The following is a 12034-nucleotide window of genomic DNA, read 5'->3' on the forward strand; positions in this document are numbered from 1 at the left end:
ACTGAACTGAACTGAACTGAGGCTAATCTTGATTATGTACATATACACTAAAATCCTCAACGTGCTAAGTTGCTTCAGTAGTATCCGGCTTTTTATGACACTATGGAATGTAGCCCTCCAGGCTCCTCAGTCCATGGGATTCTCCAGGCAAGAATACTGGAGTGGATTGTGATGCCCTGCTCCAGAGAATCTTCCCAACCCAGAGACTGAACTTGTGTCTCTTATATCTCCTGCATTGGCAGGCAGGCTCTTTAGCAAAGAGCTCCAAAATCAGTCCAGCAACGTATGAAGATAAGAGTACATTACAACTGGTCTTAGGACATCTTTTCTTTCTCTGCTAGGTCACTTTATCACAGCCTGTGAGATTTAAATATAATATTTATGGTTCAGTTCAGTTCAATTCAGTCGCTCAGTCATCTCCGACTCTTTGCGATCCCATGAACCACAGCATGCCAGGCCTCCCTGTCCATCATCACTTCCCAGAGTTCACCTAAACTCATGTGCATTGAGTCAGTGATCCCATCAAACTGTCTCATTCTCTGTCATCCTCTTCTCCTCCTGCCCTCGATCTTTCCCAGCATCAGAGTCTTTTACAATGAGTCAACCCTTTGCATGAGGTGGCCAAAGTATTGGAGTTTCAGCTTCAGCATCAGTCCTTCCAATGAACACCCAGGACTGATCTCCTTTAGAATGGACTGGTTGGATCTCCTTGCAGTCCAAGGGACTCTCAAGAGTCATCTCCAACACCATAGTTCAAAAGCATCAGTTGTACGGAGCTCAGCTTTCTTTATAGTCCAACTCTCACATCCATACATGGCTAGTGGAGAAACCATATCCTTGACTCAACGGACCTTTGTTGACGAAGTAATGTCTATGCTTTTCAATATGCTACCTAGGTTGGTCATAACTTTCCTTCCAAGGAGTAAGTGTCTTTTAATTTCATGGCTGCAGTCACCACCTGCAGTGATTTTAGAGCCCCCCAAAATAAAGTCAGTCACTGTTTCCCTGTCTATCTGCCATGAAGTGATGGGACCAGATGCCATGATCTTAGTTTTCTGAATGTTGAGCTTTAAGCCAACTTTCTCACTCTCCTCTTTCACTTTCATCAAGAGGCTCTTTAGTTCTTCACTTTCTGCCATAAGGGTGTTATCATCTGCATATCTGAGGTTATTGATATTTCTTCTGGAAATATTAATTCCAACTTGTGCTTCTTCCAGCCCAGTGTTTCTCATGATGTACTCTGCATATAAGTTAAATAAGCAGGGTGACAATATACAGCCTTGACATACTCCTTTTCCTGTTTGGAACCAGTCTGTTGTTCCATGTCCAGTTCTAACTGTTGCTTCCTTACCTGCATACAAGTTTCTCAAGAGGCAGGTTAGGTCATCTGGTATTCCCATCTCTTTCAGAATTTTCCACAGTTTATTGTGATCCACACAGTCAAAGGCTTTGGCATAGTCAATCAAGCAGAAATAGGTGTTTTTCTGAAACTCTCTTGCTTTTTCCATGATCCAGCGGATGTTGGCAATTTGATTTCTGGTTCCTCTGCCTTTTCTAAAACCAGCTTTAACATCTGGAAGTTCACGGTTCATGTATTGCTGAAGCCTGGCTTGGAGAATTTTGAGCATTACTTTACTAGCATGTGAGATGAGTGCAATTGTGTGGTAGTTTGAGCATTCTTTTGCATTGCCTTTCTTTGGAATTGGAATGAAAACTAACCTTTTCCAGTCCTGTGGCCACTTCTGAGTTTTCCAAATTTGCTGGCATATTGAGTGCAGCACTTTCACAGTATCATCTTTCAGGATTTGAAACAGCTCAACTGGAATTCCATCACCTCCACTAGCTTTGTTCATAGTGATGCTTCCTAAGGCCCACTTGACTTCACATTCCAGAATGTCTGGCTCTAGGTGAGTGATCACACCATCGTGATTATCTAGGTCATGAAGCTCTTTTTTGTACAGTTCTTCCATGTATCCTTGCCACCTCTTCTTGTTATTTTCTGCTTCTGTTAGGTCCATACCATTTCTGTCCTTTATGTCCTTTATCTCCATTCTGTCCTTCTATATTTATGGTGATGACTTCCTAATGTATATCTTTAGCCCAGAAATCTTTTCTCAATTTAGCCTCAAATATCCAACTCCATAGGTATCACAGATATCACAGCCAAAAGAAATCCCCAGTAGAGCCCTTCATGTCTCCTCCCAAGTCTGTTTCCCTGGTCTTGGTTTGCTTCTGTATCACATCCAGATCTTTTCCTGGGCTGTTCCCACTTACCTGATATTCTTTTTATATAACCTATTCTTTCTTGTCCTTTATACCTCGAGTTTGTCCACCAAGAACTTTTTCTTCATCTGCCTCTTTCCTACTCTCCAAATAAGGGTTAGTTATTGATCCTGTGCCACAGCTTCTTACAACTTTCAGAGCAGCACTTATCATGTGGTATCACAATGGTTGCATACTTGCCTGTGTCTCTCACTAGAAACTTTTATTTACTTATTTATGGCTATACTGTGTTTTTTATTACTGCACACAGGCTTTCTCAGTTGTGGTGTGCAGGCTTTTTATTGTCATGGTTTCTCTTATTGTGGAGCATGGTTCTAGACCATGGGCTTGGTGGTTGTGGCTCACATGTACCACCTGTAACCTGTGGAATATCCTCAGACAAGGGATTGAACTCATGTCCCCTACATTGACAGGTGGATTCTTAACCAATGGACCACCATGGAAATCCTAGAATATTCTTGAGAGAAGAACTCTTATTGAAAGAATGTAAACTGTGAGCACAGTTCTGAACCTTAGTTGTCAATTGCCATTAAATATTATTTAACTTATATGCAGAGTACATCATGAGAAATGCTGGGCTGGAAGAAGCACAAGTTGGAATCAAGATTGCTGGGAGAAATATCAATAAACTCAGATATGCAGATGACACCACCCTTATGACAGAAAGTGAAGAAGAACTAAAGAGCCTCTTGATGAAAGTGAAAGAGGAGAGTGAGAAAGTTGGCTTAAAGCTCAACATTCAGAAAACTAAGATCATGGCATCTGGTCCCATCACTTCATGGCACATAGATGGGGAAACAGTGGGAACAGTGGCTGACTTTATTTTGGGGGGCTCCAAAATCACTGTAGATGGTGATTGCAGCCATGAAATTAAGACACTTAATACTTGGAAGGAAAGTTATGACCAACCTAGATAACATATTAAAAAGCAGAGACATTACTTTGCCAACAAAGGTCCATCGAGTAAAGGCTATGGTTTTTCTAGTAGTCATGTATGGATGTGAGAGGTGGACTATAAAAAAAGCTGAGCACCGAAGAATTGATGCTTTTGAACTGTGGTGTTAGAGAAGACTCTTCAGAGTCCCTTGGACTGCAAGGAGATCCAACCAGCCCATCCTAAAGGAGATCAGTCCTGGGTATTCATTGGAAGGACTGATGTTGAAGTTGAAACTCCAATACTTTGGCCACCTGACGAGAAGAGCTGACTCATTTGAAAAGACCCTGATGCTGGGAGGGATTGGGGGCAGGAGGAGAAGGGGACAGCAGAGGATGAGATGGTTGGATGGCATTACCGACTCAATGGACATGAGTTAGGGTGAACTCTGGAACTGGTGATCGACAGGGAGGCCCATCGTGCTGCCATCCATGGGGTTGCAAAGAGTCGGTCACAACTGAGTGACTGAACTGAACTGATCAGTCAACTTAACAGAATAAAGAGTAAGATAAATGTTATAATAGTTATGTACTGGGGAATAAGTGAGTTCAGCAGCGAGAGACAGAGGAATGGCTCTCACGCCAACCTGAAAGATACAGACTCGGGAATGACTCTGCTAATGTACGTTGTCTATCTTGAGAGGAAGAACTAGAATGTAGAGAACGTTGGAGGTGAAAAGAAAGCCATGAGCAACAGCTCATGTGGGGCAATGTGAGCAAGATAGCTGGAGCACACAACTGTCTTCCGAGAGGTCAGGTTCTACAAGCTAATCATAGTACATTATGACTGGAGGTCAAATCTCAAATCTGACCATTCTCCTTTTAAGGACTTTTAAAAGGAGTTTCATGTGGCCAGATTTATACCTCTGAAAGATCACTCTGGAAGCAGCGAGAGGTGTGGGATTGGACGCGGGAAGACAAGTTGCAGGGCTTGCAGCCATCAGTTGATAAATGACAAGGGCTGGACAAGGACGACAGTTTGTTAGCACAGAGGGGAGCTGCTTGTCCTGAGCAGAATGCTGTGGGAAGGTGCTCGTGGTGAACCTGAGTGTTCTGTTAGTGCTGTCATTTGGGGCATTCTCCAGCTGTCAGCACATTTGCTGGCCTGGCTGGAGCTAAGCTGATCGTGTTTGTGTCTCCCCAGTCCCACTGCTGGAAGTGGCGCGAGGGCCTTTCAGGAACCATCTGGAGAAGGTCAGTTCGATCTGAGGGATTTATTTTCATTTAAAAAGTTCCCAAAAGCACAAGTCATTGCCCAGAAAGGGAGAGATTCCATTAACTTTGGTCTTGTCTGTTGTTCACTGTCTTCTGCTGCTTTTATTATTATTTTGGTGTCAGCCTTGGTTTTGAAGCTGCAAACAAGTAGTGGTGGCTATATGTCCAATATCAGTTTAATATGGAAAGATATGCTAATTCTCAGGAATCAAATTCTGAAAGAGAGGTTATGCCTCAGAGGTTGATGACACTACTTGCCTTTTTATAATCTTTCCTTTTTTGAAAAAATGTTTTAGAAAATACTAATTTATTAAGCAAACACAGTAATCTTCACAGATTGTTATTAAAATATTTCATTTGCATACTGACTCAGGCATCCGATAGGGGAGAATAAATGTGATGCAATTCATTAATATAGATGTTCCGGGTGAACGTTTTCCTGGCTGCACTGTGATGTTTTTTCAGCTCAGATTTCTATTAAGCCCCTGGCTTTTAATGCCACACATTACCATCTCTGCTGTCTTTAATGGATAATATTGTTGATACCGCTAAGCAAACAGGCACTTGGCCAAGTAGTAGTTGTATGTACCTTCTGGCTCCCAGGAGAAGGCCAAGTGAGTGGCAGGGATTGAGGTAAGAGTATCCAGCAGCCTCACCATAGGCTTAGACATGGCTCCCGTGCTTATCTGAATGCAGCCCGCCTGGCAGGGTTATAGCCCCAAGGAATGCTGGAGGACTAAGTCTCAAGATGGACTTCAGAGGAAAATAATTCTGTATCTAAATCAGCGTTAGGGAATTCAGAAGAAAACTAAGACTAAAGCATGCGTAAGCACATGTAATATAAACACGTGTACTAGGTTTTACAGGGAAGCAGTATTGCATAGAGATTAAGGGAATAGACTTTGGACTCCAACTTCCTAGTTTCTTATCTATGCTTTAGTTTACTCATTGGTAAATGGAGAATCTTAGTGTTCTCTCTCTCTCTCTCTCTCTGGGTTGTTCTGAAGGTTAAGTGGCTGTCAGAGGATAACTAGTGTTTTTCCTTTTACTGTTGGTATCTGGTCCAGAGTCTGGGCAAAATTCAGTGCACTGGCATTCAGTACACACTCACCAAACACCTACTAGGTGTCAGTCCCTGGGCCAGGCACTAGGAACACAGTGATAAATACAACACACTCTGCCTTGAAGAATACACAGTCCAGTAGAGGAGATAGATATGCAAATGGTAGGTTTAATTCTGTGGGAGGAAAAGAATAAGAGATGCAGACATGAAGTTCCAGAGGTAGCAGAGTGAAGGGAGACTGTCCTCTGATTGAAGAATTTAGAAGGAAATGGTTTACATAGGTTTTAGATATTCTGCTGGCATTTTAGGTGTACGTAGGAGTTGAATTGTCAAGAGTGTGAGTAATTAGGGAGAATGAAAGGGTTAAAGTGAAAGTGTTAGTTGCTCAGTTGTGTCTGACTATTTGCAACCCCGTGGACTGTAGTCTGCCAGGCTCCTCTGTCCATTGAATTCTCCAGGCAAGAATACTGGAGTGTGTGGCCATTTCCTGCTCCAGGGGATCTTCCTGACCCAGGGACTGAACCCGGGTCTCCTACAATGTAGATTCTACAATTTGAGCCACCAGGAAAGCCCTGAAAGTTTAAAGAAAACAGGTATTGAATGAAGAATAGGGGAGGAAAATATGCTGTTATCTTTCACCCATTTTGTTTGTTCATTTGTTTCTTTGGTTTGGCAATGAGATTCTTGGTTCCAGAGTATTTCCTGTTTTTAATCTAAATTTGGCAACAGTTTCATGCTTAATGGAAGCATCATACTGTGAGAATTCCCTCCTATTCTGGGAACTGGTGGCCCAGCTGCGTTTGAACTGCCACTTAGAGACCACCGGCTTCTCTCTGAAGTGGAGTCTAGACTTGGTCCATTATTGTGCTTTTGAGATGACCTTCTGGCCAAACCAAATCAAGAAACTGTTTGCATATCAAGTCCAAATTCTTAGCTATTCAGAGTTTCATTCTTTCAGGAGGAACGAGATTTTAAATCTATGAGACAACTTAACGAATTTCAAAATAAAACCGTCTTCTTTGTGGAGGGAGGCTGAAGAATGGGAGTGGCGATTCTCACAATCACCTTTTCTGTTTCTCCTGCTCTTTGTCACTTGCCTGACTTTCAACAAACGATCATAGGGAGAACAGATAAAAAAATCACCTCAGTTTCCAATTCATTAAAATTAAATGTGCCACATCTTACAAGTGAAAATACAATTTTCAGATGAAGATATGGAAACATTTTTTCCCTTGTATTTTGCTATTACTGTCCTTGCAGTCTCACAGTTGACAGTCTTAACTTTAAAAGGCTCAGATTCACACAGAATGTATTTTGGGAGCATTAGCCATTGGGAGGGAAGGGAGTTTACATGGCATTCTTAGGAGAGCCAGCCTGTGAAGGACCTCTGAGCTGACTTGAGAACCACACTCCCTGTCTTTATTTTTTAATTGATTTTACTGACGTATAGCTGATTTACAATGTTGTGTTAGTTTCTGCTGTACAGCAAAGTGATTCAGTTATACACACACATACATTTTTTAATGTTCTTTTCCATTATGGTCTATTACAGGACATTGAATATAATTCCCTATGCTATACAGTAGGACCTGTTGTTTATCCATTCCATATAGAATTTTTTGCCTTGCTAATCCCAAATTCCCAGTCTCTTCCTCTCTGATCCCCACACACCCATCTTGGCAGCCACAAGTCTGCTCTCTCTGTCTGTGGGTCTGCTTCTGTTTCATAGATAGGTTCATTTGTGCCATATTTTAGATTGTACATATAAGTGATATCATATGGTATTTGTCTTTCTCTTAATGACATTTCACTTAGTATGATAATCTCTAGTTCAACCAGGTTGCTGCAAATGGCATTATTTTCTTTCTTTATGGCTAAGTAATATCCCATTGTATATATGTACCACATCTTCTTTATCCATTCATCTGTCAATGGGCAGTTACATCACTTGCATGTCTTGACCACTATAAGTAGTGCTGCAGTGAACACTGAGAACACCCCCTTTTTGATGGTCCCAGCCTGGCTGAATCCAACTGGTAACCAAAGGTTCATAAGTCACTTTCCCAGTATGGTTAAGTAGAAAATGACAAGTATTATTTCTAGGCTGGTCATTGTCTCGTCCCTGCTTGTACCTACTGGCAGAAGGGGAGCTCAGAACCATCCATTTTCTTCCCTACATCTTTTCCTCCTCCTAGATTCCCAGTCTTAGTGATGCCACCATCTTCTCTCATGAGAATCTGGGAGTCATCCCACACTTCTCATTGTCTTTAATTTTTTGTCCTAATTGGTGAGTCTTATTTCTATTCCTTTAACTTTCTTTACATCTCTTCCGTTCTTCTCCTTAGTGATTGTATAGCTAGATGGAGGTTTCCAATTGAGAGAAAAAAAATTTTCATATCATATTTCAAAACATCATTCATCTAGATGTCTGTAGCAGCCTATCACTGTGTCTTGCTACCTTTGATCTCATACTTCTATTACAGAGTTACAAAACTGATCCTGCTTTATATTTTAGTGTCTCTAAGACCAATTCTAAACTTCTTAGCACAGCACAGAAGGCCTTCTGTCATTCAGCCTGCCTTCCTCACCAACTGTCTTTTTTTCAATTCCCTCACATATATCTTATGCATCAGGCATACTTAACTATGAGCAACTCATCAGCTATGCCTTGCAGTTTCTCTTCCTGCCTTTGCCTGTGTTCTTCCTGTTATTTGATTTCCCTTTCTCCTCTAATCTCCCTGTCAAACCCCTTTGACTCATCTCTCTATGAATTCATTCTTGAATCATCTGTGTCAGTCACCTTCTGGTAGGAAATAGCTTATTCAAAGTGGGTAACTTGAGGAGAGTTTAATAAAGAGAATATTTACAAAGATGTGAGCAGGATGTGGGGAACTCACAAAGGAGACAGAGAAGTCAGGACTCTGAGGCTGAAACAGGGCGCCTATTTTTCCCCTTCCAGCACAAGGAAGCTGTTACCTGAACCCAGAGACAAAGGGGGCTGTTTGAGGCACGTGAGCATTCCACAGCCACCTACCTGCCCTCTTTGTAGGAAGGGAGTTGAGGGAACAAATACCCTAACCTTACTCTTTTCTCCCCCTTCAATCTCCTGCCAGCACTCAGCACTGGCTGCAACCAATAGGACTAGGCCAGGAGAGGCCAGGGAGCCTCTGACATAGACTGCATTAGTCAGCCTTCTGGGGCACAGAGGAGGATGAAGGAGAGTGAAGCATGAAGCACAGAAGATACCTGGCGCCCCACCCAAGCTGAAGTGATCAATCTGTGACCCAGAGGGCCTGGTTCACCCTTCTCTTACTGCCTTTATAATGGCACTTTGCCATGACTTCTTTGTGCACTTATCTCCTCTATGTTATAACCTTTTGGATAGCAAGATACATGTGGCTTTGGGTTTGTATTAATCTTTGTATTCCTGTTGCTTACCATAGTGCCTGCCTTGTGGCAAACACTCCATAAACTCTTACCTAAACAGAACTGGTTTATTCAGAGAATCATGAAGAAAGTGATGGCCCTAGAGGATAAGAGAACTGACTCTTCCCTCTTTGGGTCTTGGAAGGGAGGGACCACGTCTTGGCCACTGTGTGCTGCAGTGGACACTGGACACTTGTCTGGCATTTTCCACTTCTATCCTCACTTTCTCCCTCTGGCCCCTTGGTCTGCATCCTCACAAGACACTAATGTCTGGGATCTCTAAATCTCAAATCATTATCCGTCCACCTTGAGGTACTAAAATAGACAAAAGACAAATCACTTCAGAAAAATAATAACTCACTTCTTGGTTTCTCTATGAAGTCTTAGCTTCATTGCTGCTCTGGTTAGGTGAGCTGCACCATTTAGAAATCTTGAATTTCCTCCTGTTTGATTCTTCTCACCTAAAATATAGAGTGGAGTCATCCCCTAAGTAGATTCTTAGCCGCTTCCTCTTCTGAGTTCTAGTCTCTATTTGGCCCTCTTAGGCTAAGGATATTGTGGAAAAGATATCCCCAGCCTGAAATATATCACCTGAGAACAAATGAAGAGAACCTCCTCAACTCTTGCAACTCATTCCAACCCGACAGCCAAAAGGCCCATGACCTTTACAACTAATATGGTGGCTCTAGTTGGTTTCCTTTGTGTTCGCAGATGCATATCTGAACTCTCTCTGTGTTTAGGTTGAACTCTTTCTGTGTTTAGATTGCAGAGAGAGAGGCTGAGGGCTTGGAACCAAACTTTGATAAATGGAGAAAAGATGATCCTGATGGGAAAGAGCAGAACATACGGTGCTGCTGCTGCTGCTAAGTCGCGTCAGTTGTGTCCGACTCTGTGCGACCCCTTAGACGGCAGCCCACCAGGCTCCCCCGTCCCTGGGATTCTCCAGGCAAGAACACTGGAGTGGGTTGCCATTTCCTTCTCCAATGCATGAAAGTGAAAAGTGAAAGGGAAGTCGCTCAGTCGTGTCCGACTCTTTGCGACCCCATGGACCGCAGTCTACCAGGCTCCTCCATCCATGGGATTTTCCAGGCAAGAGTACTGGAGTAGGGTGCCATCGCCTTCTCTGAACATATGCTCGTATAGTTTATTCCAGGTAGAGCTCTCTTCCATGACTCTAGGGTTGAGTTTCCTGTTTTTGGTGGAGATTATAGCTCACTGAGAATATCACTGGAATTTTGTACGCTTTAGATTCCTCTTTTCTACTCAGTTCTTTCTACTACCTTATTTAAAGTCAACATATATTGCCGGGAGCCACCACGGGAGATCCCACCCATGACAAGGTCATGTGGAAAAGAACTGTTAAGCAAGGCTTCAGGACTCAACGGGCTCCCTAGGCTTTCTCGAGCACCTACCCCAAAACCAGAATCTGTCTGTTTTACTACTTCATGACTTTCACCAACTCCTCTGACATTAACAGGGGACTAACTCTGACCACATTTCTCTGGAAAAAATTAACTTAAGGCTATAGCTAATAAGTCTCCTGGACATGAGAGGAATATTTCAAATCAAACCCCCTCTGTTAGAATTTTAGCTTGCTTGGCAGGTATATCCAGACTCTTGCAGCTACGCATATGATTATTTACATCCTCCCAACTGTGAGAGGCATGGAAAGCCTAAAACATAGAGCCTTTCAAAGAGTTAAAAGTTATTAGAGTATTGCTAATGTAGGATTTCATTATTGGGCCAATGCTTGTTGCTAAGTTCCCTTATCTCTTATCCACTGTGCACATGGGAGTGCATTAGTTAACATAGTTAAAAAGTAAGAAAAACAAGTGTATCCTTGAAATTAACCACATCAGACTTTTGAGCTAATTGGTTCTTTCTTGTAACTCACAGCACCTTTGCTTCATGAAAATGTAACTCTGTTTAATACTTTTTGAGGCTGACATAGATTAAAAACATTAAAAAAAAAACATTTCAAAGAAAAATAAGTTTTCTGGTTGAGAAGCCTTTATCAAAAGAGGGTCATAAAATGTTCACAGGCCTCCAAGGCCAAAAGATAATGTACACAACATTGTTTATGGGAAAGGTTTGCAGAAAAAAATCCCAGTTTTGATAAAGACAAAACAGATATAATGTTAGGGCTGACTCTGTATGACTTCGCATCTTTCATTTCCCTCTATGTATAAGACAAGGTATAAAAGTACCTTTAAAAAATAAAGCTATTGGGCCTTGCTTACTGAAGTAGCTTGGTCTCCTCGTGTCAATCATTTTCTCTCTCTCTCCCTCCCTCTTTTTCAGGCTGATCCCTTGAAGCATAGAGGCTCCCTGTGTTCACTTATCTGCCCGGGTTTCTAAGACCTGAATGGAAAGACGTTCTGCGTCTTCACTCCCTCGGGAGACCAGAAAGGCACCTGTGGCCTCCGTGAACAGGGCAAACTTCTTGTCTCGAAGTTTTATTGGCTTTCTATGTAAACCAAGGAATATCAGCCTCTTTCTCTCCTCTATTTTCTCATCTATAATATTCTTTCCTTATCTCTCTCTAAATCATCTGCCGATGCCGTTTTTCCTTCAGGTTCCCCTAGATCCTGTGGGGGCTGGACCCCGACAATATATTAATTGGACACTAAGTATTCAAGAACCTTTTTGCTGTGTACTGTCTCTACCATAGAGAAGGCATATGTTAACAGTGTGTTTAGTGATGTTGTTGTTTAGTTGCCAAGTTGAGTCCAGCTGTCTTGCGACCCTATGGACTATAGCCCACCAGTCTCCTCTGTCTATAGGATTTCCCAGGCAAGAATACTGGAGTGGGTTGCCAGTTCCTTCTCCAGAGGATCTTCCCAACCCAGGGATTGAACCTGGGTCTCCTGCATTGCAGGCAGGTTCTTTACCACTGAGCCACCAGGGAAGCCTGTCTTCAGTGATGAACCTTAGCCTTTTCCCATGAAACAGGAGATGGACGTAGAGTAGAAAGCTGTGATGTACTTGAGGAAAGAGAGAGGAAATTTGCAGTAAATCCCTGGCGTGATATTCTAGCCTGGGATGGGTGTTCTTGCTATGGACTTCCTGTTCTTTCCCTGTTAGAACCCATCATATACTTTATTATTACTTCCT

At 42.4% G+C, this 12034-nt stretch overlaps 1 non-coding gene across 1 annotated transcript; it reads right to left on the bottom strand.

The window, feature by feature from the left end:
* Positions 1-11757: 11757 nt before the first annotated feature.
* On the bottom strand, positions 11758-11828 carry TRNAC-GCA. The gene has a single exon. It is a non-coding gene; the product is annotated as a tRNA-Cys (tRNA).
* Positions 11829-12034: the final 206 nt, after the last annotated feature.

This window comes from Oryx dammah, unplaced genomic scaffold (genome assembly GCF_014754425.2).
Source record: "Oryx dammah isolate SB20612 unplaced genomic scaffold, SCBI_Odam_1.1 HiC_scaffold_27, whole genome shotgun sequence".
Classification (NCBI taxonomy): Eukaryota; Metazoa; Chordata; class Mammalia; order Artiodactyla; family Bovidae; genus Oryx; species Oryx dammah.